General features: G+C 42.0%; 1 protein-coding gene across 2 annotated transcripts in view; it reads left to right on the forward strand.

Annotated features, from left to right (window-relative positions):
• The first annotated feature begins 6528 nt into the window (after positions 1 to 6528).
• Positions 6529 to 27463, forward strand: part of MARCHF3 (membrane associated ring-CH-type finger 3) — a 158262-nt gene continuing 137327 nt past the window's right edge. Inside the window, exon 1 of one of the 2 annotated variants that reach the window (XM_058677824.1) lies at positions 6529 to 6879. The gene's annotated coding sequence lies outside the window, so the exon portion shown is untranslated. The remainder of the gene's footprint in view (positions 6880 to 27463) is intronic. The other variant, XM_058677822.1, reaches the window with a different exon arrangement.

A 27463-nucleotide genomic window follows, 5' to 3' on the forward strand; every position in this document is an offset into this window, starting at 1 on the left:
AGCCTGTATTTGGAAAGAAAGAAAAGGCTATTTCTTGATGGGCAAAGCTTCCAGCTGAAATAGGGACCTCATAGGGTGCTAAGATGAATGGTTAGATTGCAGTGTTAAGAAGGATTAGGGATTGAATTGACCAACTCCAGGGAGAGATTCTAGCTTAGTGGAAATACTAAACTGAGATAAAAATGTATTAAAGATACCAGAAGACTAATGTTATCAAAATGTAGGTATCTGTTGTAATTATAGAACAAAGAAAATAAGGGGAAATCCTCTGTTTTTCTTGCTAACCTGGGATTGTCTTTAAGTTTAAAACAACCTACATAGTAAGAAATTAGTTTTAGGGCCTGCTGCAATAGCCTGGTGGCTAAATCCTCACATTGCATGTGCCAGGATTCAACAAGGGTGCCGGTTCGTGTCCCAGCTCCACTTTCCATCCAGCTCTTGTGGCCTGGGAAAGCAACAGAGGATGGCCCAAAGCCTTGGGTCCCTGCACCTGCATGGCAGATCCAAAAGAAGCTTCTGGCTGCTGGCTTTGGATCGGCTCAGCTCCGACTGTTGAGGCCACTTGGGGAGTGAACCAGCAGACGGAAGATCTCTGTTTCTCCTTCTCTCTGCAAATCTGACTTTCAAATAAAAATAAAATAAATCTTTAAAAAATTTATTTCTCCCCTACAAAGTTACTATGTCTGCAGTAATGTTGAGTTCAAGGTAAGGGGCAAACCATTAGATAGGTATCCTGAGTAAAATCTCCAGGGTCTGCTATTATTCTTCCCATCAGTCTCTGGAAAAAAGTAAGGGGTCCTGCTTGCAAACTCCAGTTCTGCCAACTATTAGCAACACAATTTTGAGCAGTGCTTAATCCCAATTCATCAACCTTCTTCATGCATTTAAGAAAGAATAATACGGATCTCCTTAGAATGATATGATTTAAAAGGCTGATGTGTAGGGAAATACCTGTAGAGTAAGCATATATTAGTGGTCAGCACATAACAAGTTAGAATAATGAATATAAGAAGCCAGAAATGAATCCAGCCCCTGCTGTCCACAATTAGAAATGCACATGTTGGAGATGGGCTTTCAGTGTCCTCAGATATCAACTGCTATCTCCTAGACCTTTCTCAACAACCAGTCTGCTAGTCAAGCATTTTTCAGAACATCTTGTGCTCACCCATCTTCATATCTCTGTCCTTCCCATGATCTGCAAATTCCATCTGTCAAAATTTTACCCTCCCTCAAAGTCTACCATCTTCAGTAATCATGAAAAGTTTGAGAAGTGTTACTTTCTCCTCTTGGAGAAAGCAGGTTGCACACTGCTGAAGGTATTATATGCCAACCAGCATTTCTGCAGACTGCCAGCTACCACATATGGAGACCCCTGGGACAGTATCCACCTCCAGGCACGGCTGCCACACAACACCTGAGGAGGTGTTGAATGGCCGCCTGATTGGATGAATAAATGATTTCTCACCATGCCCCTGCTGTGTGGTTGGACAAAACACTTTGCCTGTTTCAGTCTCAGTTGCCTCAGCTGTGAACAAAAGACAATAGCATGGATATACTTCCCCAGGTGTGCCGGGAAGAACAGACCAATGGCTGAAAAGCAATTTGGAAATGTAAAATGAAATGCTATATATAAATGTTACATAATCAAAATCATTTCCCTCTGTATTATGTTTTATTTGGCTTTACGGTTTTGAATCCTTTGTGGATTTGATAATTTCACAGATGTAATACCATCCATATTAGCACCTAGATTCTCATGGGTAATAAACAATTTTGTGTATTACAGCTCACAGCTACTTTTCCCTGGCATACTTACATATGAATTTGTCATAATTGGAGGTATTCATAATAACTAATGATACAATTCATTTCTAAGGAATAATACATTTTTATTTTTTTTTTTTAGTCTTTGGCTGGCCATTTATTTTTGCAATACTGCTGGCTCAAGGGAGCTATCTCCCATTAAGTCTAAAATTCAGACAATGAGCCCACCGTTGCAAATCCCAAATCCTTCAGCAGCATACAATGAGACCTGAAAAGCAACTTGAGATTGAAGCACTGTTTGTTTTCTATGGCCTTGCTTGTTCTAAACTCTGACCCATTCCCTTATTTTACTGTTTATTTTAGTACAGACTTCAAAAAGTTGATGGGAAATGGAACTAAATTTTGATTCAAAAGAAATCCATTGATATTTTATATAACAGGGATTTTCCATAAACTTCTGAAGATCACTCATACATGCTACCATGCATTCCCTAAAACCTGGCTCCTTCACTACCAGGACACATACAAACTAGTCCTGTGCTCATGAAAGTAAGCCAAAGCCCAATTAAAATGATATTTTCTTAATATTTGCAAGAAAGTGGCTGCGCACAAAAAAATAAATTTTCAAGGGTATCTCAAATTCCATAAAAAGGTGCTTGTGACTTTTAATATCTAATAGGATATTATTCCTAGAACAGTCTTTCAACACAGAAACTCCAAGGAAGAGATGACCATGACACAATATGTTGGTTATGAGAGTCAAGAGAGTCATGAGATATAAAGGGATTTAAACAGCTCTTGGCGAAAGCCAGGAGCCTGAAACCCTATCCAGGTCACCTACATGGATGAGAGGAGTCCACATACTCGGGGCACTACCTACTGTTTCCCCAGGAGCTGCAGTAAGAAAGTGAATTGAAAGTAGAACAGCTGAGACTTGAGCTAGCAATCAAACTGATGTGAGATGCTGGAGGCCAACATTGCAGTATAGCCTGTTAAGACACTCACTGCAGCATCAGCATCTCATAGGGGCACCAGTTCAAGTCTTGGATGCTCCACTTCTGACCCAGCTCTCTGCTAACGTACCTGGGAAAGCAGAAGATGGTCCAAGTGTTGGGTCCTTGCACCCACACGAGAGACCCAGATGGACCTCCAAGTTCCTGGCCTTGGCATGACCTAACCCAAGTCACTGCAGTCATTTGGAAAGTAAACAAGCAGATGGAAGATGTCCTGCCTCTCCCTCTATATAACTTTGCCTTTCAGACAAATACACAAATCCAAAGGGATGCTGACATCACAAGCTCCTTAACCCACTGCAATAGAATGCTGGTCCCAGTAGCACTGCTCTGTACACAGTGTTGCCCTGGCTGCAGACTGTATCAGAAAAATCTATTAAGAAAGATACGTCCTAGTTATGTATAAACACCATGCATATCAGAGCTTGCCATAAACACCTATATTTTATAGTTCACACAACAACTAATATTTCAAAAGACCCTATCACTAGTTATCTGTGCCAACTCCATGACATTGATCATTGCAGTTTCACAGATGGGAGAATAGGAGGGTTAATGCCCTGCACAGTAGATCAGAATGAACCCATAGAACTAGTACTAAAACATGGACATTAACTGCATTTCCTTATTAAAAGCTAAAGTTGTAAATAATTTTCAAAGAGGAAAATGTTGACAGAGATGATGAGACTGAGAGAAAAAAATACCATAAACCTGAATAAACATTTTCTCAATTCTAGGTCTGTTCCTATAGCTCCTCCTATCATGGAGACTGATTCCTACTAAAGATTTCAAAGTATTCAGTAATTAAAAAATAAAGATGGTAAAGGTCCTCTCCCCCTCATTTTCATGTACAAAAAGGACAGTAATAATCTAAAAAAATGAACAAAAATTGCATGTACTTAAAATTGCATGTTTGGACTAGGCTATTGTGCCATGTGAACATCATTTTATCTTCTTTTCTGGCAGTTAGTAGCACTGAAGTGCCATGAATTTATAATGTTTCATAGCCACTGTCATGGTTGTCTCCCTCAAGCAGCTAAACACGGTAGGTCACTTCTGCCACTGCCATTTTATGGCTGAGCAAGCAAGGGTAAAGGGAGGTTAAGTGACTGCCTGGAGCAGTCCCCACTGCGGCTGCTCGGATTAGAGTCCAGGACTCCTACCAGTTGCGTCTTGATGAAATTTAAAGGGTTCTGAAATATTATTTGTGTCCGATTATGGCTGACTGCACCTGAAGACAAATCTGCTTACCATCTACAAAGGGACTAGCCCCACTTCCATAGTCCTACTTGAATCTTCTCATATCCAAGTCATACCATAAATTTCCTTATCCATCTGAGTGAAAAAAGTAAAATACGCAAAACAAGCAACTTCCATGTCTAGATTACCATGATTTTCTATTTCTTTCATAGATAGTATTGACATGGATCCATGGACCAGACATATCTCTTGTTCCTTTGTAGACTGTGCGGATGGCCCAAACTCAAAAGATCCTGTAGAGAACTGGCACCCAAAGGAATAAAAATCTTATGTCCACTTGAAGTCATAAGCTCTTATTGACAACCAATTTCTTCACAGATGGTATAAAAATGTGAATATTCTCCAAATGTGTTGGTTTTTTTTTTTTTACTCATTCTGCAGGAAAAATTAGACCTATTAGTTGTCCAAGAACCCACAGATTGGGTCAGTTTGGACCAAGTGAAAAATCTTGGAAATTTGGATAGGAAAGCCACTTGTTTAATTCCAATTTATTTTATGAAAGCACTTTTTTTCATCAGCAAATTAAACACTACAGTAGACCCAGGAATCCTATTTCTGAGATGATTTTTACAATAATCATGAAAAACCTTCCCAGTGGCTCATGACTGAGCCCTGGTGGCAAGCCTCTTCTCTAGCTATATCTGCAGTGTTGGGGGGAGAGGAGAAGGCCTAGGAAATATTTTCCTTCCCTGAGAATTTCCTGACAATTCCTATGGCAGCCTTTGGTGAAGAGGCTAGCAAAGTTCAAGCAAACAGAACACAATTTTTAAAACAGACTGGTGTTCTGTTGGAACTAGAGCCTTCTTAGCCTTCTCTGCTGGTTGGCCACTCTGACGTACCAGAACCTGCGCAGAGTTCTGCTGCATATTCCATTCATTTGGGGTTTTTTTGTTGTGTTTTGTTTTTTGTTTTTTTTGTGGATAATGACCATTCTCCTGGGCCACTCACCAGCATACTAAGTAATCCCCGGGGATGGTGTCAGATGGTCTTCCCAAACAGCAACAGCTCTTCCCATCCTGATAAGGAAGAACTTAACTGAGTGTGATTTCTGCATTACTCTTAGTTTCTCAGGACTTGGTAAGGTCTAACCTGATCCTATTCTGTGTTTTGACGGCCAGCCTATGGGCTTTGTCTCAGCTTTGGCTGCAGGAATGGCCATTTTACTACTTTCAGCCGCAGCACAGGGCCTGCCTAGCTCTAGATAATCTCAGCAGAACTGCTCATGAGAGGTTGGTTATGATGCAGGACCCAACAGAGAGCAGGTGAAAATAACACCTGCAGCTACCTCGCACAGAACACTGAGAGGATAACATTAGGACCCCGGGAGAACTGAGTGAGACCATCAATCATCTTCAGTAGGCAAGTCAGGGTGGTGAGGGTGAGTGGCATGCTGACCCCTTTGCTGCCATATATTCCTGTATTCCTACTAATATGATTGGGGTGCCTACCCAAGGCAGGTACAATTCTAGGCAGAGGTGGAGACACCACAAACTACTGTTTGCCTCAGCCTGAAAAGCTAGGATATCCATCTCTACTTTGAACTGCACATCTTTAATCTTTCAGGGTGTATATCCTGCAGGCAGGCAAGGGTTTAAAACGAGGCTGAGCAGTCCAGCACTGAAGGGATGAGCAGCACTGGCATGAGTAATAGCACAAAAACCACGAGGCCAGGGCTCCACTGCGGCGAGTGACCCTAAGGCACTGGCAGCCAGAGATCTCAGTTCTTGCCCCTTTTCCCTCCCTGCTAGCCGAGACCCCCGACGGGGGAGCAGCAAGGGCGCTCACTCCCGTGATTCCATTCTACGGAGATCGGAGATCGATGACTGCGGCCCCCTCATGGTCCCGGGAAGGGAACCGCTGAGAATCCCTGCGCTCAGCGGAAGGTCCAGCGGGTTCTGGAACCGTCCAGCGCACAAGGCTTCAGTAAGCAGCGCGGCAGCGCCAACGCCAAGTGTGCCTCGAGGCGGGGAGAGGAGGCCCAGAGACGCGCAGAGCAAGGCTGCGGGTCCCGCGGTGACCTAGGAACTTTCTCAGCGGAACGACGGAACAACCACCAGAACCTTTCCAAGGAGCCCGCGGCTCTCAGCCCGGAAACCAGGCTTCCGCTAGTCCTGGGCGACCCGGCCCGGGACTCACCCTCTTTGGGGCTTCAGCGTCCCCCAGAAGGATAGGGTTCCTTTGGGACCGTCAAATTCCGCGCTTCTGAGGCGCCGGGACCGGCCAGGTCCACCGGGCCTCGGCCAGCGCTGCCACACAGCGCGCAGCACCCGCGCGGCCCTGAGGGGTCAGCCGGGAGCATTCCGGGGCCGCCGCCTCTCTCTCCCGAGGTGACCAAATCCCACCAGAGCGTTGCGGGAGCACTCGCCTCACGACCCCGCATTCGGCAGCCGCCAACTTCCCCGCCGCTGGCGCGTCCCCTCAGCCAGCCTCCGACGCGATTGGACAGCGGCCTCGAGGCGGGCCCGGATACTAGGCACCGCCCACGAGCTCCCGGGACCCTAGCTCTACCCCGATTGGCTTCCAACCGCGCCAGTCAGGGGTTACTGTAATATCCCGCCCCTTAGAGGGCGGTGCAGGGTTCTGGTTCCGCCCCCACCGGAGCCGAGTCGTCTCTGCCCTGCATTCCGCCTCAGTCGCTGAGGAGCTCGGTGAATTGTCAACGCGCTGCGGGCGACTGCTGAGCGGGAACCGCTGGGCTGGTAGTGCTTTTCCTGAGGTGTCCGCCGGAGCCCTGGTGCCCCGGTGCGCTGGGGAGTGAGCAGTCGCCGACTCCCGGCAACTTGGGACCCAGGACCCACCCACAACAGAAGCTTCGATTTGCCTTCGGGACTCAACCAGGAGGGTGAGTGGCCGCGCGCGGGGTGAGAGCCTCCTCGGCGCCGGTGCGCGACCGGCGAGCTGACAGGGGACAGGAGCGTCCCGGAGCCGGGCGGCCAGTGCGTCCGAGTGTGGTCGCTGTGGAGAGGTCCGTGCTGGGCTGGATTTCGCCCCGCGTCACTGCCCCCACGCGCCAACTTCTTGTTTTCCTAGCATCCCGACTTAGGAACGGAGCTCTGTGTTCGCACCCACTAGGTGTAGCTGCCATCCTGAGGTGGGGTGGGGTCCATGGGGTCAGGGGGTGTGCTGAAGGCAATTCCTGTAAGGGCGAGTGTCTGGGACCCCACGGCGGGGCCTCGGCGGCCGCGGCGAATAGTCCGCTGAGTGCGCACGGGTTTGGGGCGAGAGAGGGGGCGGCTCCCCGGAGCTCCGCAGAGTTCAAGAATCTGGGCACCCGCGTGACATGCGGAGGCAGGAGCCTGGGATCTTCGTGGGCACCGACAGGGATCGACGCCCTCTGGATGTGAAACTTTATGAGAAAATGCTTTGCTTGAGGTCCCTGACCGCGCCCCCAACACCCACAGGTGCTTGGACCCTTCCCCTCCTTGCATCCTAGGGTTTGGATGGGGCAAGAGCGATGGAGAGACCGCCAGTTCGATGGTGTGTGTGTGTGTGTGTGTGTGTGTGTGTGTGTGTGTGTGTGTGTGTGTGTGTGTGTGTGTGTGTGTGTGTGTTGGGGGGGGCTGAAGTTGAGCTAGAACTGATCACTGCGCGTCAAGGTTACACCTGACGCCTGGCTCCTGACTCGGTCTGTGTCAGAGGCTGTTTTCCCTCCCAGCGCTAAGTGGGCAAGGCAGCTTGTTTTTCCGAGGGCACCGGATGGGCAGGCTGCAGAGAATCCAACCCGATATCTTCTTGTAATTATGTTTCGTGAGAGCTTGTTGAGAGTGCTATGTAGAGACTTCAGTGGGAGGATCGAAGACTGTGCCAATCTTTGAAAATATAGGAAAACATTGAGGTGTGTGTAGTTCGCTTTGCGTGTGTCTATGGGTGCAGCTGTGCCTGTCTGTGTGCTGTAGAGTGCGTGGTAGAGGTGGGTGTGGGAGACCAAGGCTTGCACCTCCCTGGGCAGCCCAGACGAGCTTTCCAAGCTGAGCGTGCGCGTGCAAGCTGTCTGCATTGCCCAGTCTGTCTGGGTCAGTGTATGTCCGTGAACTTTACGAGCGTTCAGTTCAATACCACCGGGTGCAGATTCCGCGTTCCTGTTTTACAGCCGAGCTGCCGAGCTGCCACCAGCCGGCCCATCTGTTAAAACACAGCGTGTACACTTGTGGGGCTGCACTGGGAGGTAGGGGGAAGGGAGCATGGGTCGGGGGCAGCCTGTAGCAGAAACAACATACCACAAACAAAGCCTGCCTCCCAAGTTCTATTTTCATTCATTATTTGGCCTGAACTTGCAGCTTGGAGGAGAAAGGGAGTTTTTGTCTCTAGAAATGGTGAACTGCATGTTGTGAAGTAATAACAGCTATGGTTTGGGGGTGGGGGAAGCATGAGGAGAAAAAAAAATCATTCCTCTAGAAAAGAAATGTGATGCTCGCCGCATCCCCATGCAACACTGGTTTACTGCTTTGCAATGATATGATATCAGAAGCTGGATTTTGCTTTTTTTATTATTTATTTTTCTATTTACTTAATTTGCTTTTTAAGTGCTTGCATTGAGCTGGATTGTTTGCATCAACAACACATTATTAGAAGTAAGCAGAGCTTTGTGGCAGACTATCACCGAGACTGCCTTAGTAATTCCAGTAAAACATGCTTTTAGGAATTTATAATGGGGACATAAATTTCTGTTCAGCCTAATCACTGGTTGCAATGGCTCACAATTTATAGTTTAAAAATAATAAAAAGGCTTTATCACAAAATTTTGATGACTAAAAGGGTATAGGAGGAATATAAAAGATTAATAAGTTATTGCGGCCAAATGACTGATACTTTAGAAAACTATAAATTCCTTTAATAGCGTAATTATTTCGGGTGACAATAAAGGCAGTATTTTTGAGAAGCTGATATGTTTCTCAATAATTTTCTATTTATAATTACATTTTAATGATCATTATATGTGGGCAGAGTAAATATGGGGTGGTTTTAAGAATTCACTGAAAGCAGTGAAATTTCATTTTGATGTTATAGTAATACTTTTGGAGAAATCACTAATTTCTGATCTACGAGTGTTTTACATTTCTCATGGGTTATGCACAAGGACACAGCTGTGCTCTTACCTTGATATGAACCATGAAATCAACTGGTTGCCAGCCTCCCGGCTCTGCGATTCAGTCCAGAAGATTGGGGTGGAGCTTAGGAACCTGTGTTTTCACAGGCACCTTGGAGTGATTCTGACGCCAGGGATCTCTGCCATATTTTGAGAAAGAGCAGGGATAATCATATGATATAAAAGAAGAATTATAGTCTGTGAGTTGATTTAACATATAGTTGTTCAGAAATTTTCAGGTAGCATTTACTGACCCTATAAAATTTATAGGTAATGCATTAACTCCCTGTCCTCGACAATGGACCTCTTTTGTGCTATGTTTGGAAGTATTTTGGAATCCTCAGCTATTCCTGTTGAGGCTGGTCCCAATTCTGAGGAGACCTGTCTGGGGTAGCAGGGTCATTTAAGAACCCTCTGCATTCTTAGTCCCTCCACTCGTGACCTCACTCTGGTCTCATAGGCTCCTTGGAGGTCCTGGAGAGATTTAACCCATCCTAATTCTCATTGTTGGGCATCCATTCCCGAAGGATATCTTACCCCTGATGGATATAGAATCCTTATCAAGAGGTGGCTTTCAGGGCTGGAAGTAAAATACCTACTTCAGCCGCCACTGCAACCTTCTACAACATTAAGAGTCTCCTTAGGGCACTGTAGCCAGGAGAGTCTGTTGTTACTTCCATTCCCCAATCAAGGCCCAGGGATGCTCATATTCTTACAGTCACTTTGGAAGTATTTGTGACCTGTCCAGTTAATTGGGGACAAAGATTTGTTCATCACCTTAGAGATAAGCGTTAAGAATTGGTTGCTACCCCTCCTTCCTCTGAAATTAATGTGAATTTTTATTTATTATCACCAAATAGGTTTTTTTAAATAATTTGATACTGAAATTTGAATCCTGTTCTTTTTAGACTGGCATAATTCCCCATTAAGACTTCCAAATAAGGTTTGAAAGAGAAAGGCTTTATCAAAAGTTGTCCTTCCTACTTTCTGCCACCTGAGAACTAAAACAGCCAAATGACTTCTCTGAGGTCATAAGTGCCCAGAATATTTACTTCCCTGATGAAAAAAAGGACATGGGTAGGCTGGGGAATTGAACTTGGATTATTCCCGGCTGCAGGATCATTCCTGGGATTTTTATGGAGCACTTTCTGTTTAGAGAAATACTTGGCAGGCTTGTTGATAGGTTACTCATCTTAACAATCTTTTGAAAATATGATTTTTTTTTCCACTTTGTTACAAATGAGTAAACCCAGCATACAAAAGAATAATACTTAGATCATGTCTTTCATATGCAAAGGTGACAACAATAACTGAGAAGTTGGCCTTGTGTTTTGAATTGTTTTTGTTTAGCTTTGTGGTGTTGCGATAGGGTTATGCTTAGTCATACAAATCATCTGCATTTTTTTTTACCCTTCTGTTCACTTTTTCTGCATCGAATGTGACCTTGGAAGAGAGTTATCTAGTAAAGTTAACCACCGTTTATGATCACTGGCTCAGTGACCCTGACCTTGACCAGTCAGCCTTGACCCAGAGAGGCAAATAATTTGCTAAAGGTCATAGAGCGAAACAGCAGCAAAGCCTTGGTGAGGAATCTTTGGACTTCTGTTCTAGCCCCGTGCTGTTTTGTCCACTGTCATGTTAGGCTACTAATAATGCTTTTAAGCTGGAAAAACTAAGTTTCTTATATTTTATTTGCCCAACTTCTACATGATTGGATAGACTTGGAAAAATCTGAAAAGACTCAGATATAGTAATCGCTGATCATAAAGTGGGACTGATTTGTGACTGGTGAAAAGAAAAGTACAGTAGAATGCTGCTTTTCTGGAAACTGGGGCATAGGTCATTGCAAGCTTCTTTGCAACTATTTTAACTCCTTTTTTTTGTGCCATAGTATACTTACGGCATCGAGCTTTGGTTTGATAAGTTCTTGTTAAGTTTTTGACCCCTCTTTCCTTATTCTTCGTGCCTGTGGCAAAACCTGCTTGTAAAACATTGTCTTTTCAAGTCTATTAGCCCTCTTTAATGTCACCTATTCTTAAATTTTAGACATTTTTACTGCTTTTTTTTCCTCCAACACATCTCTCAAGCTCCTACCTTCACGTTAGATTTCTGTGTCTGCTGACATCGCCCAATATAAAAGAGTTCTTCACCAATAGAAGTTGTGCTCTAGCTTTAGCTCTTTGTGGACTTAACCACAATAGTAGTCAGAAGAAAAAAAAGTGCAGGAGAGCAGTGATATTGATGTGTGAATTGCATTAGATACTCCCAGTCTACAGTGTCCATAGGAAACTGAGGGTCACACAGATGCACTGCTCGGTGTTCTCACACACTCTGTCCTGGTAGAACCTGAGAAACATAACCAGAGAGTGTCCCGGGTTACACAGAAAAACAAAAGCAAAGCTTTGAGAAAGAACTGGGTAAAAAGCGAAGGATCCGAGTTGGGGTGGGTAGGGAGAATAGTGGGAAAGAAATACCTCCAGTAAAATGCCAGGACAGGATGGTAAGAAATTTATAGAGGTGTGGATGGTTTGGGGTTTCTTGGGGGCATTGATTTGGTTTTATATTGTCTTCACAGCCCACTCGCCCTGCTCTCTTTAAATAATTTATGGCAGCAGCAGGCGTTCCCTTGGTTATTTTCTTTTTTACATAACTTTTGCCTTCTCATCTCTTGGTCTAATCAGAAGCATTTGCAATAATGTGGCTGCTCTGGGGTATTTAGGAAAATCTGTGATCAATATCCTTGCATTAGAAAACCCCTGACTGTCCTGTTCTGTGTTTTCTTCCTTGTTATATTAACTCAGGATCTATGTTCTAAACAATATTTTATTAATCTTTGGACAACGAGACTTATAGGCTTGTTCTTCTTGGCTGGAACTATCTTCTGAGTAATCCATCATCAGACCACCGTTGATCTAATGATGTATTTATTGCTCACTATTGCAGCACTGGCAAGAAACCCAGTATGGTTCTAAAAATTTGATTAAAAAGAAATCAAGTTTTTGCAAGGCGTAGCCATCCAATTATGTTAGGAGTTGCCAAGTACATTTTATGCTAAGACACATACACACACACACACACACACTTCAAGCGAACAAAATGTGCTCTTTTTGAAGGCTTTTAAGACTTTTTGTCATGCAATAAATAGGACATAACAAGGCCTCATAATTAGAGAAATTATGACTGCACTCTCTCACCCCAGTCAAAGGTAAAATACGGTCTTTTTGCAGCTCATGCCCTGGTGTGCTACAATGAATAGATCTGTCTTTTTAATTGACCATAATAAAAACAGTGGTGATAAGAACAAGCTCTCATCCTTAAATGATGTTCCAGGTAATCACTACTAATCAAATTGAGCTGAAATTAATTAATGAAGACTAACTGAGTTCCTGTCATTGGTAGGACATCTCCTCGGCTTAGCTATCTCAATATTTGTTCAAGCTTTTCACAGGAGCTTTTTCGTGACCCTCTTTGGTCTGTGATCTTCTTTGGGCAGAATCCTGAGGTCCTGTGTTCTCCCCCTCCAGACTGGAAGCCGATTGTGGGGAGCATGTTTTTCATCTTGCAGCACATTTCCAAGATAAGTCACTCAAGAAATAGGTGCCAGGTGCACTAGAGCCTGTAAAGAGCTGCAGGTGAACCTCTGCAAGGCCTTCAGAGGATACGCGTGAAGATGTTTACCTGATGCTTGCATGGAAGCAGCAGCCTGACGCCAGTGCTCAGCAAGATTTAGAGGGCCAGTCTCAGCACTTCACAGAACTGGCAGCCACTGCTGCACACCCATCTTCAACATCCCTACTCTTCTCGCCTGCCTTGCCTTCTTCTCTTCTGCCTACCCTGTGTCTTTTTTGAGGTAGTCTCCAAATTCTACTCCAATCTAGGTCATCTCACTTGACTCCTCTTTGTTCCCGTATCACCTTCCATTCGGGGACACTTCAAAAAGTTCAGGGAAAACCAAAATGAAGAGATACGTTTATTATGCTCAAAATATTTCAAAAACATTTTGTAATCTACATCATTTTTTTGTAACGTTCATTTTCCATGTACCTTTTGCAGACCCCTCATATCTTTTGAAAATCCATCTGACTCACAGGTCTTCCTTTGCAACTAACAACAGCCTCACTCTCAGCAAAAGCCTCATTTCTGTTTTCACTGTGGATCTGAGGGCTGGGAGGGCTTGAGGGAGGCCCTGGATAAGGATGTGCAGTGCCAATCAGCTCATCCCCTCGCTGCTCCAGTAACCTTTGGCCATGTCCTGCTTGACTCCAGCGTTTCCTCAAGTGTCTTTCTCTTCTGTCTTTTAAAGCTGCAGATAACTTGGACTACTTAGTCCTCCAGTGCAGGTAATTTGCTAGTTTTGGCCATGGCAAAATTGGGGGCTGTCATTGTGGTGCAAGATAGTGCTGAGCTTAGAGGATGCGTTTGGCCAAAGCTTAGTGTGACAGAGACACTTGATATTTGTTCAGGAAGCTTGTCTTCTTTTAAAAAAAATAATACCAGAAGGCTTTAAACTTTGTTAACAACTTTCATTTATAAATCTGTTTTTCAAGAAGTACCTCCAACACCGATCTATCATGTGATCCAGTGGCTTGGGCAGGCCTGCAGATTGTGTGGCCAGGTGAAATTTTTGGGTCCACTGAATGGAACATAGCTACCTGAATTAAGGCTATTAGGATTGCCCTTTTATGTTCCATCTGACAGGGCTTCAAATGATTGCAAGAGATCATGGACCCCAATTTTCTGTCTCATTTGAGATATGGAGCCTCACTTCACGTAGCTGCTTTCTTCTTGTTCCTGCCTTTTAAGAAAGTAGTAGAAAATGAAGTGATTTCAGTCTAAAAGGTACTTACATGTGCAAGGCAACAGAGCAGATGAACAATTCTAGGTTGGGCCATGGGCCTAAACATTGTTTTTTCTTGGATTTTTTTTAATTAACTACTGTTGATTTATTTAACATTATTAGCGATTGGTAAATATGCCCATTTCACTCAAAATAGTTTGGTACTTATTTATTGAATAATTTTGTCAAAGCATTCCTTTGTTTTGTCTTATTTAGTCCTTCATCTCTTGCATTCTTTTTTGTTTAACATATTTTATTTTGTTTTATAATATAGTTCCCTAGGATCTGGGGTTGCCTGTACCCTTCCCCAAGGTCCCCCTCCCCCACTTTATTTCCCCTCTAGTTTTCTTGGATCTTATAAAGCAGGAGCACCTGTCTTGGATGTCCCAGGATTTTTGCTTCCAACTTTGGGCCTGGGAACTGGAAAGACTTGAGGGAGGTCCCAGGTAAGAGTGTGGAGCTAGATGTATCTGGAATGAGTCACCTTACCCGCTCCCTGTGCCCGTGACCATTTGCCCCGGGCTGTTTTGCTTTGGTGATTTCTCAAAGCTACTTTTCAGGGTCCAAAATGTCAAATATCTGCCTCTTCCTTTGCACACCCATCTGAGTTGTCAAATAAGTTCTCCTTAACCTTTTAAGCTTCCCTAATATCAGTTTTTCTCTTTCATTCAGTCCCCTCCCTGCCATGTTTTCTTTTCTTTGATATTCTGCTTCCTTTTCTTATCAGGTAAGAACCTCATTTTGTCAAAAACCTGTTACAATCAGTGTCATCATTAATGTTTTCCTTGCAAGACTAACTACCTTTTTGACCATTCTCAGAGGACATTCTTAGAGCATTCCAGTGTGTTTTGCTAATGGGATATTACATGCTCTGACAGCCTTGTACAGTACAAAAAATAATTAGTCTCTCAAAACCTCAGTTGTCACCAACCTTACCCATCCTTTCCAGGGATTCTCTGAGCCCTCCTCATCACTCCCCATGGCATTAAGAAAAAAGACTGCAAGTCTGCTAGCAATAGACATATTCATCATCACCTAAGAGATGGAGCTTTCTACAAAAACTAAAGCAGGGATGCATGAAATGGGAAGAAGGGCATATCTACTTTGGTTGCTTTAGGCAGAAGACAGGTGGACTGATCTTTCATTGATGAGTTCTTGAGTATGGAATCTTAACTAGCCACACTTCCAGTTTTTTTTTTTTTAATGCTGGATAAATGTGCCACGTAGCAGTTATTGCCACAGTTATCACTTTTTTCTTTACCTTCAGTGTTTTTACTGATGAGTTTTCATTTTCTTCTCCTCGGTTATTTTATAATTTTTACTTTTGGTGTTTCATGTTGTTTCTCTTGTTCTACCTAAGTTGTGTTGTTTCTAACCCCTTCAGATGTTTTTCTACCATTTCCTTGATCCTGGCAAGGTCTCACCATTAAATACCATCCTCACATTGGATGAATTTCTATTCTGGAGGCAGATTAGCAATGAAAGAGTTAAGTGGAATACTAGTAGTGACCTTTTCAACAGCTAACACACCATCTCTATTCTGTTGTAATTATGGTCTCTTAGCAAATTATCACCACTTAAAATGTTCACTCCATTTTGCAAGTAGTTTCTTAACTACTGTATGAAATTATGAAATCTCTCTGTGTTACATTTTTTGCTCTCTACTATGGACTAAATTTATAATTCCATGATTTTCTCATAGAAAAAAAAAAGCTTATTAGACTGGAATGGTTCATTTGGTTTTCAGCCATACTGCTTTTTGCATATTGTGAACCATTAGACATTTATATAATGTTTTATGTTACTGCATTTTTAGCTCCCACGCAATAATCCTGGCCCAGTTCATCCATTCAGTCAGTTATATTTTTTTTGGCAAAACGGATATATTTTCTTTGACTTGTCTCCAACAGTGTTTTAAGAGATTTATATATTTTTATTGGAAAAGCAGTTTACAGAAAGAATGAGAGACAAAGGGGTTTAAAATCACCTGGATAACTCCCCCAACTGGCCACAATGGCTGAAGCTAAGCTAATGTGAAGCCAGGATCCAGAAGCTTCTTACGAATCTCACACACAGGTGCAGGGTCCCAAGGCCATGGGCCATCCTCTACTGCTTTCCCAGGTCACAAACAGGGAACTGGAAAGGAAGTGGAGCGGCCAGGACATGAACTGGTGCCCATATGGGATCCTGGTGCTTACAAGGCAAGGATTTAGCATTGAGCCATCATTCCAGACGCACAATTTTCAAGGCTTTTGAAAGTTATGAAGAATCTCTGAGAGAATTCCTGGGAACTTCTGATCTTTTTTTTTTTTTTTTTTTTTTTTTTTTTTAAAGATTTATTCATTTTTATTACAGCCAGATATACACAGAGGAGGAGAGACAGAGAGGAAGATCTTCCATCCGATGATCCACTCCCCAAGTGAGCCGCAACGGGCCGATGCGCGCCGATCCGAAGCCGGGAACCTGGAACCTCTTCCGGGTCTCCCACGCGGGTGCAGGGTCCCAATGCATTGGGCCGTCCTCGACTGCTTTCCCAGGCCACAAGCAGGGAGCTGGATGGGAAGTGGAGCTGCCGGGATTAGAACCGGCGCCCATATGGGATCCCGGGGCTTTCAAGGCGAGGACTTTAGCTGCTAGACCACGCCGCCGGGCCCAGGGAACTTCTGATCTTGATGAACAGAACTGATGCTCATGATCATTTCTCAGCCAATCACTAACATGGGGTCACTTTCTTTGACTAAGGAAAGGAGGAGATAAGCTTGAAGAAAACCAAAATTGTGTTAGCAGAAACAAGTGTTTCTATGTGCTGGCAAGGCTATGCATTGGCAGGCAACTGCGTCTACTATGTGTTGTGGTTTGCAAAGTGATTATGAAATCACCTCACTGCTGCTGCATAGTTGGTAGGAACCACTGTATTGCTACACATTTATGGATACAAAATGGTAAGATCTGGGTAGACAGGGAGAAAAAAACCATAATACAAACTAATTAAGGGCAAAAATGAGTCATGATCAATAATTATTCTGATTAGGACTTACAATCAATCCTAATGAATCTGAATGTTCTCATTTGTATCTGTACTGAATAAGTCTATACTCTTTACTGAATAAAAGAGATGAAAATAATTCGCTTGTTAATTTTATATTTCTGATATATTGTTTCCTAGTATGTCTATTTGAATGTAGCTTTTTTGTTAACTACATATCACAGCATTCACAGTACTAATAATTACTGACAATTGTAAATGGCTATTATTTATTGAGTGTCTTTTTGTAAATTAAGACTTTAATATCTAAGAGGAGCTGGTAATTTGCTTGGAGGCACAGGGACCAGATGGCTCAGCCAGGATTTGGATTCAGGTTCATGTGGTCATTGTCCCTTTGCTGCTCTTCAAGGCTGAGAAGAAAAATCCCAAGATTGACTTGACCCACAGGGCCTATGATGGGGCCTGCCCATCTGCCTGACTTCATTACATACCTTGTTTCCCTCGCTCAGTTTTCCAGCTATGTTGGCTTCTTTGTTGTTGATCTCATTAGCAGTGTCCTTCCCACTTCTTCCTCTGCTTGGATCACACATGCTTTGTTCCTATGGCTCCCTCCCTCCTGTCCCAGCTTTTTTGTGCCTCCACTTCACTGGAATCCCTCTGGTTCCACACTGTCTCATCTAACCTGCAAAATCTGTAGTTCCCCTTTTTCTGCCCCATTTTTGTTTCCTCTGTGATACTTGCTCAATTATATAATTTACCCATTTTTCCTATGTATTTTTATTTATCTCCCCAACTAGAATATAAATTTTATGAGGGCAAAAACTATTTGCACAATGGGTTCTTGGTTAAAGGAATGAAAGAATGCATGTTGGAAGCTTTGACCTGTGGTGACCCACAATCTTTTTCTCCTACACTAAGACCAAAGGACATTGGTTGGAACCAGCACTGTGGTGGAATAGATTAAATCACTGCCTGCAGCGCCAGCATCCCGTATATTTGCCTGTTCGGTTCTGGACTGCTCCACTTCAAATCCAACTGGCTGCTAATGATATTGGAAAAGTAGTGGAAGATGGCTCAAGTGATTGGGTTCCTGCCACATAAGTGGGAAGTGCCCGAGAAGTTCTTGGTTCCTGGCTATTTGAGGAGTGAATCAGTGATTGGAAAATCTTTGTGTCTCTGTCTCTGCCTCTGTTTCTCTGTAACTACATTTAAAATAAATAAATAAACCCTTAAAAAAGAAGATGTCAGTTGTCACTTGAGCTGCATATGCATGCATCTTAGATTTTTTCTCCTATGAATTTGTAAAACAATGAAAATCTACTTCCCATTCTGCTTGAGAATAAAAAAGGATGGATATCAAAGATCTTTGGAGAAACGACATACTTAATACAGCAGAGCTTAGGGTAAGAAGGAAATTTAATTAATACTCTAGTTTTTGATTGATTACTGTTTTAAGGATACCAACATTTTTAATTTGATGTAAACCCTTGAAAAATAAAGTTACTTATAAGACTAAATTGTGAACTGTAAGAATGATAATTGCATCATCATTTGCTGTGGCAAATTCACTTAAAATTGTTTTCACGGCATACACATAATTTTTTATTTGAACTCATGTATCTACTAAAATGATTTATCCTCAGAACCATATTCTTAATTATTCAGAGGTAATTATGAAGATGAAAATTGAAAACTGGCTTTCTCTCACATACTAATTGGGAAGGAATTGACAGAAGTGAAGTCCTGGCTCTCAGCTCAGACCCTTCGCCACAAAAAAAAAAAAAAAAGTGCTTTTGTTATGTTTTCTTTTCCTGTTATTCTGGGAGTTGCTGTGTTTCTGGCTAATTATGTGAGGTAATATTTATTCAGGCTTGCCAAGCTAATATTACCACTTAGTTAAATGGATTATTATCCTCTTCCCAGTTCATCCTTCTCTAGGCTTTTGCCCAGGTAACCTGGAAAGCTATACAGTTCAGCACAGCGTATGGGGCTACACCTGCTTGACTTACGCTTCTGACTTTTTAGTCTTCCCACAAAATCAGAACACCCTTAGAGTTGCTTACTATGAAATATACTTTTTTATTATTCGTTTGGAAATCAGAGTTACTGATGGAGGAGGAAGAGGAGGAAGGGAAGGAGGAGAGAGAGAGAGAGAGAGAGAGAAATCTCCCATCTGCTGGTTCCCTCCCCAGATGGCCACAATAGCTAGGACAGATTAAGTCAAAGTCAAGAGCCAAGAGTTTCATCCAATTTTTCCATGTGAGTGAGAGGGGCCCAAGCACTTTGGACCATCTTCTACTATCTTCACAGGCACATTAGCAGGGAGCTGTTTCAGTAACAGGGCAGCCAGAACTTGAGCAGCATTCCATGTGAAATGTGGGCATCGCAGGCAGTGGCTGTTAATCCACAATGCCACAACACTGGCCCCTGAAGTACACTTCTGAGCTAAGTCACCACATAAATTAACAAAACAAGCTCTGAATTTTATGGTAAGTCTCTTCTGGATTGCTTTTATGTTATGCATCTGAGACTAATAAAAAAAATACATATAAAAGATCAGAAAGGAAGAGGTTGTTTTGATGGTGTTGACATCTTATTTTCCCCTGTGTGTTCTAGTGAGGACCCCATTCTTCCTTCACTTATCCCTGCTTTATCTCCTGCGTAGACCTGGTGGGTAATTGTGTGAGAGCTCATCAGGATCCAGTGAAAACTAGGTCAGTAATTAAAGCACTGGGTTAATTGATCACTATTATTTAAGTTCAGCAGGTGTGTGGTTGAACAGCCAGCCTGCCTTTGACAGGGTGGTTTTCATCTACAGTAGCTTGGCTTTCATGGTTCATCTCTACTCCCCATCCCCTTTCGCTTTCAAGGCTGTGCGGGTGAAAGCAGCATGAGGTTATAAAAAATGTACGGCAAAAGCAGTGGCCATGAGAAAGAATCCATAGTAGGTACATACATGTTGGAATGTTTCCCAAGTTCTCTAGAGGGTGGCAGGGAGGTTTTTTGTGGGGGTGTTTTTGTTTTTGAGTTTTGTTTGGTTGGTTGGTTTTTGGTCGGATTTTTTGGTGGTTTTTTTTTTTTTTTTTTTTTTTGGCAGAAGCAAAATGAAGCATGTGCTTTTTTCTGCGTGAACACTGGGATTTGAAAGGTCTTTTATGATGCACAATGCAGCTGCTTTTGAACTGGTGTAGCCAGTTTTCGAAACTCACTTAAATAGGTTTATTGCAGACTTTTGATATCTATTTTGGTGATTTGATTATTAGATATTTACATATTCACCAATGACTTTACAAGGCAGTATTGATGACTCCAAGTAGTTTGGTTCCTGTCACTCATGTGAGAGACTGAAGTTATGTTCCCAAGCCAGCTCTGGCTGTTACGGACATTTGAGGAGTAAACCAGCAGATGATAGCTTTATCTTTCTTTCTGCCTCACTGATAGAACCAATGTTCTTCATTAGTGTGTTGGACCCTTGGTTCATTTCTTTAGGGTGTGTGTGAAAATTAACAATAAATAGCTTGAACTTTTGAGTAACTGCTATGGCATATTTATATATGAATTTGTAACAATGAGATTATTCCTAATTTTTGTGAACCACATCTTCACTTTGCATGGTAAATCAACTTCATTGAATTACCCCATGAATATTGTTTTGTAAGGTTTTTGTGCTAGGCCTTAGTTTTTGCCCATAGTTTTACCTGACACATTCTGTGTCTCTGAGGCTGACATTTCACACAGGAGGTAATGCTATGGCTTGGAATCCTGTGTCCCCATGTTTAGTGCTGGTTTGAGACCTGGATACTCTACTTATTATGTGGCTCTCTGCTAGTGTCCCTGGATAGGCACCAGATCGTGGCTCAAGTGCTTGGACCTCTACTAACCATGTGGAAGGCCTGGATCGAGTTTCTGACTCCTGGTCTGAGCCTTGCCCAGCATTAGCTGTTGTAGTCCTTTGGGGAGTGAACTGAATCAATAGAAGGATCTCTTCCTGTCTCTTTCTCCCTGATGTTCAGCCTTTCAAATACATAAATGTTAAAAATTAAAAAGATACAATGACTCTGTCTTTTTGAACCCTTACATTCTGTCTCTGTTTATTTTGTGCCAGTTCTTTTTATTAATAATTGTTTCATTTGTCTAACAATTTCAAACTTAAGTGATGCTAACCATGTTGTTTCCCATCACTTTCAATGACCATTTGTGGCCAGTTCTTCAAGCAAGATAAGAAATTAGGACATGGTTTTTTTTTAACCTTTTGCCAGTTTTACAATTTCATAGATACTGATATTATGTAACATGTTCATGAGTTGGTTTTATAAAAAATAAAAAAAATAAAGTCTTTGCTTTTAATGGATTATAACAATTATGTTTCTCAACGACAGAGATGAAAAAAAGGTTACCACCACAAGATTACCAGGGATAGCTTGAGCTGGAACTCATTTGAAATGTTTCATGGCTCCATTTTGTGTTAAATATAAAAATAATTGTGTTTCCCATGTGCAAGCATCAAAAGCCTCAGTTGGAAAAGCACATGGTATAGCAAGTAGGTCACTATTGATGGAGCAGAAGACAGGAAATGTCACAGTTAAGATTAGAGGCCCAAGCATTATGTCTCGCTATAGTTGCTATATTGATTGCCTAAGAAAGTGGAAAGGTTCAACAGGGTATAACTAACATCAGCGAGGATAGCCGTTTAATCTGTCATTGTCATTTGTTTCTAGATAAGTCACTTCCAAAGTTGTGTAAAATAGTTGGGCTACTTGGGTTTGCACATTGACAGAGCTCTGAATACCAGTTAAAATGGCAGACTTTACATTCTAAATGAGTACCTAAGAAATAATCGTCAGCTGCGTGAATACAATTGGCATGGTGGTCGGTGTCTTAATAACTATAACAACTGTACGATATGCCTGCCACCATATTGATTCTTTCTTATTGTGCTAAAATACACATTTAACTTAAGGTATGCCATCTTAACCATTTTTAAAAGTGTGCAATTCAGTGGTACTTGACATATTCGTGTGCAGTTATCACTACCATCCCAGTCCAGAAATCTTTCTGTCTCATAAAACTGGAGCTCTACACCCATTTTTCTGTTCCCCCACCCGACACCCACCGTTTTCCTTGCTAAGTCTCTTTGGTTTTGGCTGTTCTACCGCATACTGTGGAATGATACCTTTTTTTGTGATTGATTTGTTTAACTTAGCATACTATCTTCAAGGATCATGTGCATTATAGCATATATTAGAATTTCTTTCCTTTTCGAGGTTGAATAATATTCCTTAATGGCAAAAAGTATTTCTTTAGTAGAATTTTTAAAATGTTTACTCTTTTACTCGCTTTGACAGCACATATACTAAAATGTTTACTTATTTAGTTTATTTGAAAGAGAGGTCCCATCCACTCATTCGTTCTTCCAAATACCTGCAACATGTAGGGCTGGGCCAGGCCAAAACCAGGACTCACTGTGGTCTCGCACATGGGTGACAGGGACTGTACTACTAGAGCCTTCACCTGCTGCATCCTGGTTGCCAAAGTAACAGGAAGATGTAATCAGAGGCAGACTTGGGACTCCATTGCAGAAACTTTGATATGGAGTGCAGGGATCCAAAGTGATGTCTTAACCACCATGCCAAATACCCCTAGGTAGACATTTTGACATTGTTTTCAGCCTTTATCCCTTCTTCACCTTGAGGATGGAACCTTGGTTTCTATGCCTGTATCAGGATAGTTTACTGGGCAAGGGCTTACAAGTGCCTCCACTTCAAATAATATGTCTGGATTTCCGATTGTCAGTAATGTTGGCAGAAGATTGCTAACTTCTGATTGGAGAAAACACAGGAGGTGTGACAGTAGATGTGACAGCTGGGCCTAGTTGTGCCCTCACATGCTTGGTTCTCAGCTGTTATGGAGCCAGCTAGCTGATAGCTTTGAAATCAGCTCATTTTCTAGGTTTCTATAAAGCAACGGGAGCTGACAAATTGGTGGGGCATCCTAAGAAAACACATAGGGGTGTCTAAAATAACATTTTTGCTTGAAATCAAAGTACAGGTTTTTGTTCTCCTCTCTAGTTTCAAGAATGTGTGAAAAACTGATCAGTACTTAAATCTTGATTTGCCTTGTGAACTTTATGAAATTAGTTACCCAGTTTTACTTACTGCTGTTACATTATTTTCTGATGTTAATGTATATGGCCAAATGGACAGGTCTCCCAATCTAATTTGAATGTGAGCTGACCTTTGAGTCCTAGCCTTCACTCTGCCTCTAGCTAAAGGAGGAGATTGTAAGTCCTCAGGTTCCTGGCAGGACCTTCCGGGTCTCCTCTAGGAAGAAGAAACTGGATCATTTCTATGGGCTTGAGTTGATGTTAACTCTAGATGATTCCTTTCATTTTTCTAGACTATATCTTTGTTTTTCCTTTTTGTGGATAAAAAAAAATGTAGTACTGGCATCTAATAGGTGACTTTTAAGTATAAGTACAACATTCACAAGGCTGTTAGTTGGCTATTATTTTGGCTGCTATTTACCAGTGTTGTGTGAAACAGCTCAAATAAATGTATCTGGTCAAAAATTCTAATAGTAACCTATAGGTTTCATCCTTCACTATAGGAACAAGCAAGCCTTTTTAGGGGCCAAGTGTGGGCTGGTCAGGGTTGGTAAAGTGTGGAGGATCTGATTTCATGGAAAATTAAGGATGGGAAATCCAATATGCAAACATTGATGGAAACCCAATGAGGATTCACAGTTAACCTGTATACCTTCCTGGAGGAAATATAATACCGATACCTGTGCATATATACATAAAAAGTAGCCCAAATAAAAATGTCATTTGTAACAGCTGTCTTGTCATTTTCTATAAGACACAATGGGAAGAATGTTAAAAGTTTAACCTTTATTATATTTAGTATCTTATTATTCCATAATTTAGATGGAATATCTTGAAATACATAATACATCCTAGATTGGAGTATATTCTTGCTGGGGTTTTTTTTCATAAATGAAACTCCAAAGAAATAAATACGAATGCATGTGTATTTTTCTGTCACCATCAACTCGATTTCCTAAGAGTGACTTAACCTTATTTAGCTTTTGTAAAGGACTCTCCTTAGGAGTGAAGTGAGCCCCAGAAAGGAAAATCACTGGGAGTTCTGTAACAACAGAAAAGTGAGATTTGTGGGAAAAATGGATAAGGTGATTCTACAGATCACCTTTTGATCCTGTCTATTTTAAAACCTGCCTCTATTATTTTAAGTTAACATCTTAAAAGTTTTGCTTGTAGGTAACTAAAGCCTGCTGCTGCAGCAATCAGTTCTTCCCTCAGAGTGAGTGACTGTCCTTTCAGATTCTCGAAATAGCTTCGGTCACTGGGCCAGGTTGTCTGAGCTGCTTTCTGCATGTGACTTTGTCACTGCCAGCTGCAGTGGTACACACTGGACTCCTTGATCTCTCATCCCTTAAAATGCCAAATATTGAATACTAGGTTCAAAGCAGAAAAAAAATCTAGGTGATCACAATGCTAAATTTAGTAAATTTGTACTCTCCACAAAATAGAATGCAGCTCTTCCCACACAGAGCAGAGCTGTCCAGAAACACCTTGTGAAAACACATGGCCCCATTACCTCTCGCGCTTGGAGCTGCTGGGGCTTCCAGATGCAATTTGTATGAACTAAATTTTCTTGCTTTGAGACAGGAGCCTGCTATTGTTATCCAGTTCTTCTCCCAACTCTTTTATTTAAGAGCTGGAGAAACCTACCCTAGTCACCTTCCTTAGATCTCTCTCAGTGGGTTTTTGGATGGACAGTTTCCCTGGGATCTTCAGGAAGGACCCGAAGTGTGAGGATCATCCAAGAGTTTCAAGTGGTCACACAGTAACAACCAGTTCCCTTCTAGCATAACAGCCATTAATATGTCATTTTTCCAGTTTGGAATGATACTAGGGATTATCTAGACTGGGTTTCCAGATCAATTTGCAAAACAGACCACTAGGAGGATGGGAAGAAAATTCTAGAACTTTTTTATATCCATGACTGTTAAAAATTACTTCTTACTAATAAGTTATGTGAGGGTGGAGATCTGTATCTCTCCTGTTCTTTTAGCCAAAGTCAGTGTGTAAAATAAGACATAAGCAGTATTGCCGGTCCCAGTGCAATAGCTCAAATGGCTTATTTAACACCTCCAAGCACTGGGATCCTATATGGACACCAGTTCATGTCCCAGCTGCTCCACCTCCCATCCAGCTCCCTGCTTGTGGCCTGGGAAGGCAGCACAAAACAGTCCAAGTCTGTGGCACCCTGGACCCACGTGGGTGACCCGGAAAAAGCTCCTGGTTCCTGGCTTCTTGCTTCGAATCAGCATGGCACTGGCCATTTGAGCAATGAACAAGCAAATGGAATGTCTCTCTGTTTCTCCTTCTCTCTGCAAATCTGCTTTTCAAACAAAATAAATAAAGCTTTTTTAAGGAGTAATTCTGGAAATGGATGTTTAGCCAGGGTGTTAAGACCGTGGCATCTCACATTAAAGTGCCAGAGTTCAGCTCTTGTGTCTCGCACCTGACTCTAGCTCCCACCAATAGTAAACTGTAGTAATGGTAAACTGTAGTAATTGGGTTCCTGTAAACCACATGGAAAACCTGGATTGAGCTCCCACTCCTAACTTTCAACCTGGCCCAATTATAGGCTTTTGGGAAATGAATCAACAAATGAAAGTTTGCATGCTATGTGTACTATCTCTGATCTCAAATTATAAAAAAGTAAAATTCTGGAAAGAATAAAAGCAAATGCAAAATATAATTGGAAATGTCACTTATTTGTATAGTCAAGCATGATATGGAGAAATTGACACATCATTCTAAGATAAGCTCTTTGTTTACAAAGTTGTATGTTAGAAACGATAGCAATTCAATCAGATGTTATAAATTGACCCATTAATCTCAAAACAGAATACTAATTGAAAATACAGATTTATATCAACTACCATTCAGAATACATGTGTTGGAATAAAGTGGATACTTTTCCTTGAGAAATTTGCTAACAAGAATGTAAAGCCACTGTTATTATAAAGATGTGGAGAATAACCTCTACACACTTTCAGTATTGCTTTATCTTTATAACATGTCATTATGCTAAATGGTAGGTGTTTTGAAGCCTCTCTCCGAAATTTTTTTTAACTTCCATGCAGAAGCAAAAGTGCCACATATCTTTAGGAAACACTTTTCCTCCCTCTTCTGCTTCTTGTTCCTCCTTGTTCTTATCCTAAGCCAAGAGAAGATAATAAGTTGAAAATAGTGTCTGTCTAAAAATGAGTTTGTTTATCAGAAAATGCCATTGAAGGAATTATAGAGAATGCTGGGTAGGGTTTGAAGAACCAAAGGCAGCAGAAGGTGGCTAAGGCTTGTGTCAAGTTGGGAAATGGCCTGATGTATGGTGCTCATTCGTTTCTGCTCTCTGGTGAAGTTACACTAAGAACTTGGCTCTTTTTTAGGATTTATTTTATTTTTATCTATACAGAGAAGAGGAGAGACAAAGAGGAAGATCTTCTCTCTGATGATTCACTCCCCAAGTGGCCACAACGGCTGAAGCTGCACCAATCCGAAGCAAGGAACCCAAAACCTCTACTGGGTCTCCCATGCGGGTGCAGGGTTCCAAGGTTTTGGGCTCTCCTCGACTGCTTTCCCAGGCCGCAAGCAGGGAGCTAGATGGGAAGCAGGGCCTCTAGGATTAGAACCAGTGCCTATATGGGATCCTGGCACGTACAAGGCGAGTACTTTACCGCTAGTCTATTGCGCCAGGCCCAGAACGTAGCTTTTAATGAAACCAAGAAGCCATCCTTGGAAGAGATGTAAATATAGTTTTGGGGAAAAAAAAATAACAAATACAGAACAGTATCTCCCATTCAAAAACAGCTGTGTATCCTAAAGGAGGATTCCAGAGTAAATTTGGAAGGGGAAATTCATTCACCGCATCATTAAGAAGTGAGCTATTACAGCCAGGATGTTGGAGCCGAAGTACACAGAATGCTACAGGATGTTACTAATGCAGTTAATTTTATAATCTGGGTCTCCCACCTTGATGGCAGGAACCCAAGTCCTTGAGCTATCTCCTGCAGCCTCCCCTAGGGCGCATTAGCAGGAAGCTGCACTTAGAAGTAGAGGAGCCAGAACTTGAGGTAAGCAATCTGATAATGGAATGCTAGAACCCCAAACAGTTTGTTCACTTCTATGCAAAATGCCTACCCCACAAAAAATATATGTATTTTATAACAGTGTTAGAGTTATTGCATACTGTTGTTTTTGACATTTTTATAGTGTGCCTATTTTAGTAAATGTGGACACATCTGATGCATGGACATGACATGCATACTCAGAATTTATTTTGCATTGAGATTTGTAATCCAGTAATTTTGTAGACCTCTGCTTTAGGCTAACAGTTCTTAACCAACTATCAAATCAAACAAACAAATAATGTGTTTATTTGTCTCAAAGGTGGAAGGACTGTGGTGGAGACAGAGATATTCCATCTCTG

The sequence above is a fragment of the Ochotona princeps genome, chromosome 19, assembly GCF_030435755.1.
Source record: "Ochotona princeps isolate mOchPri1 chromosome 19, mOchPri1.hap1, whole genome shotgun sequence".
Lineage (NCBI taxonomy): Eukaryota > Metazoa > Chordata > Mammalia > Lagomorpha > Ochotonidae > Ochotona > Ochotona princeps.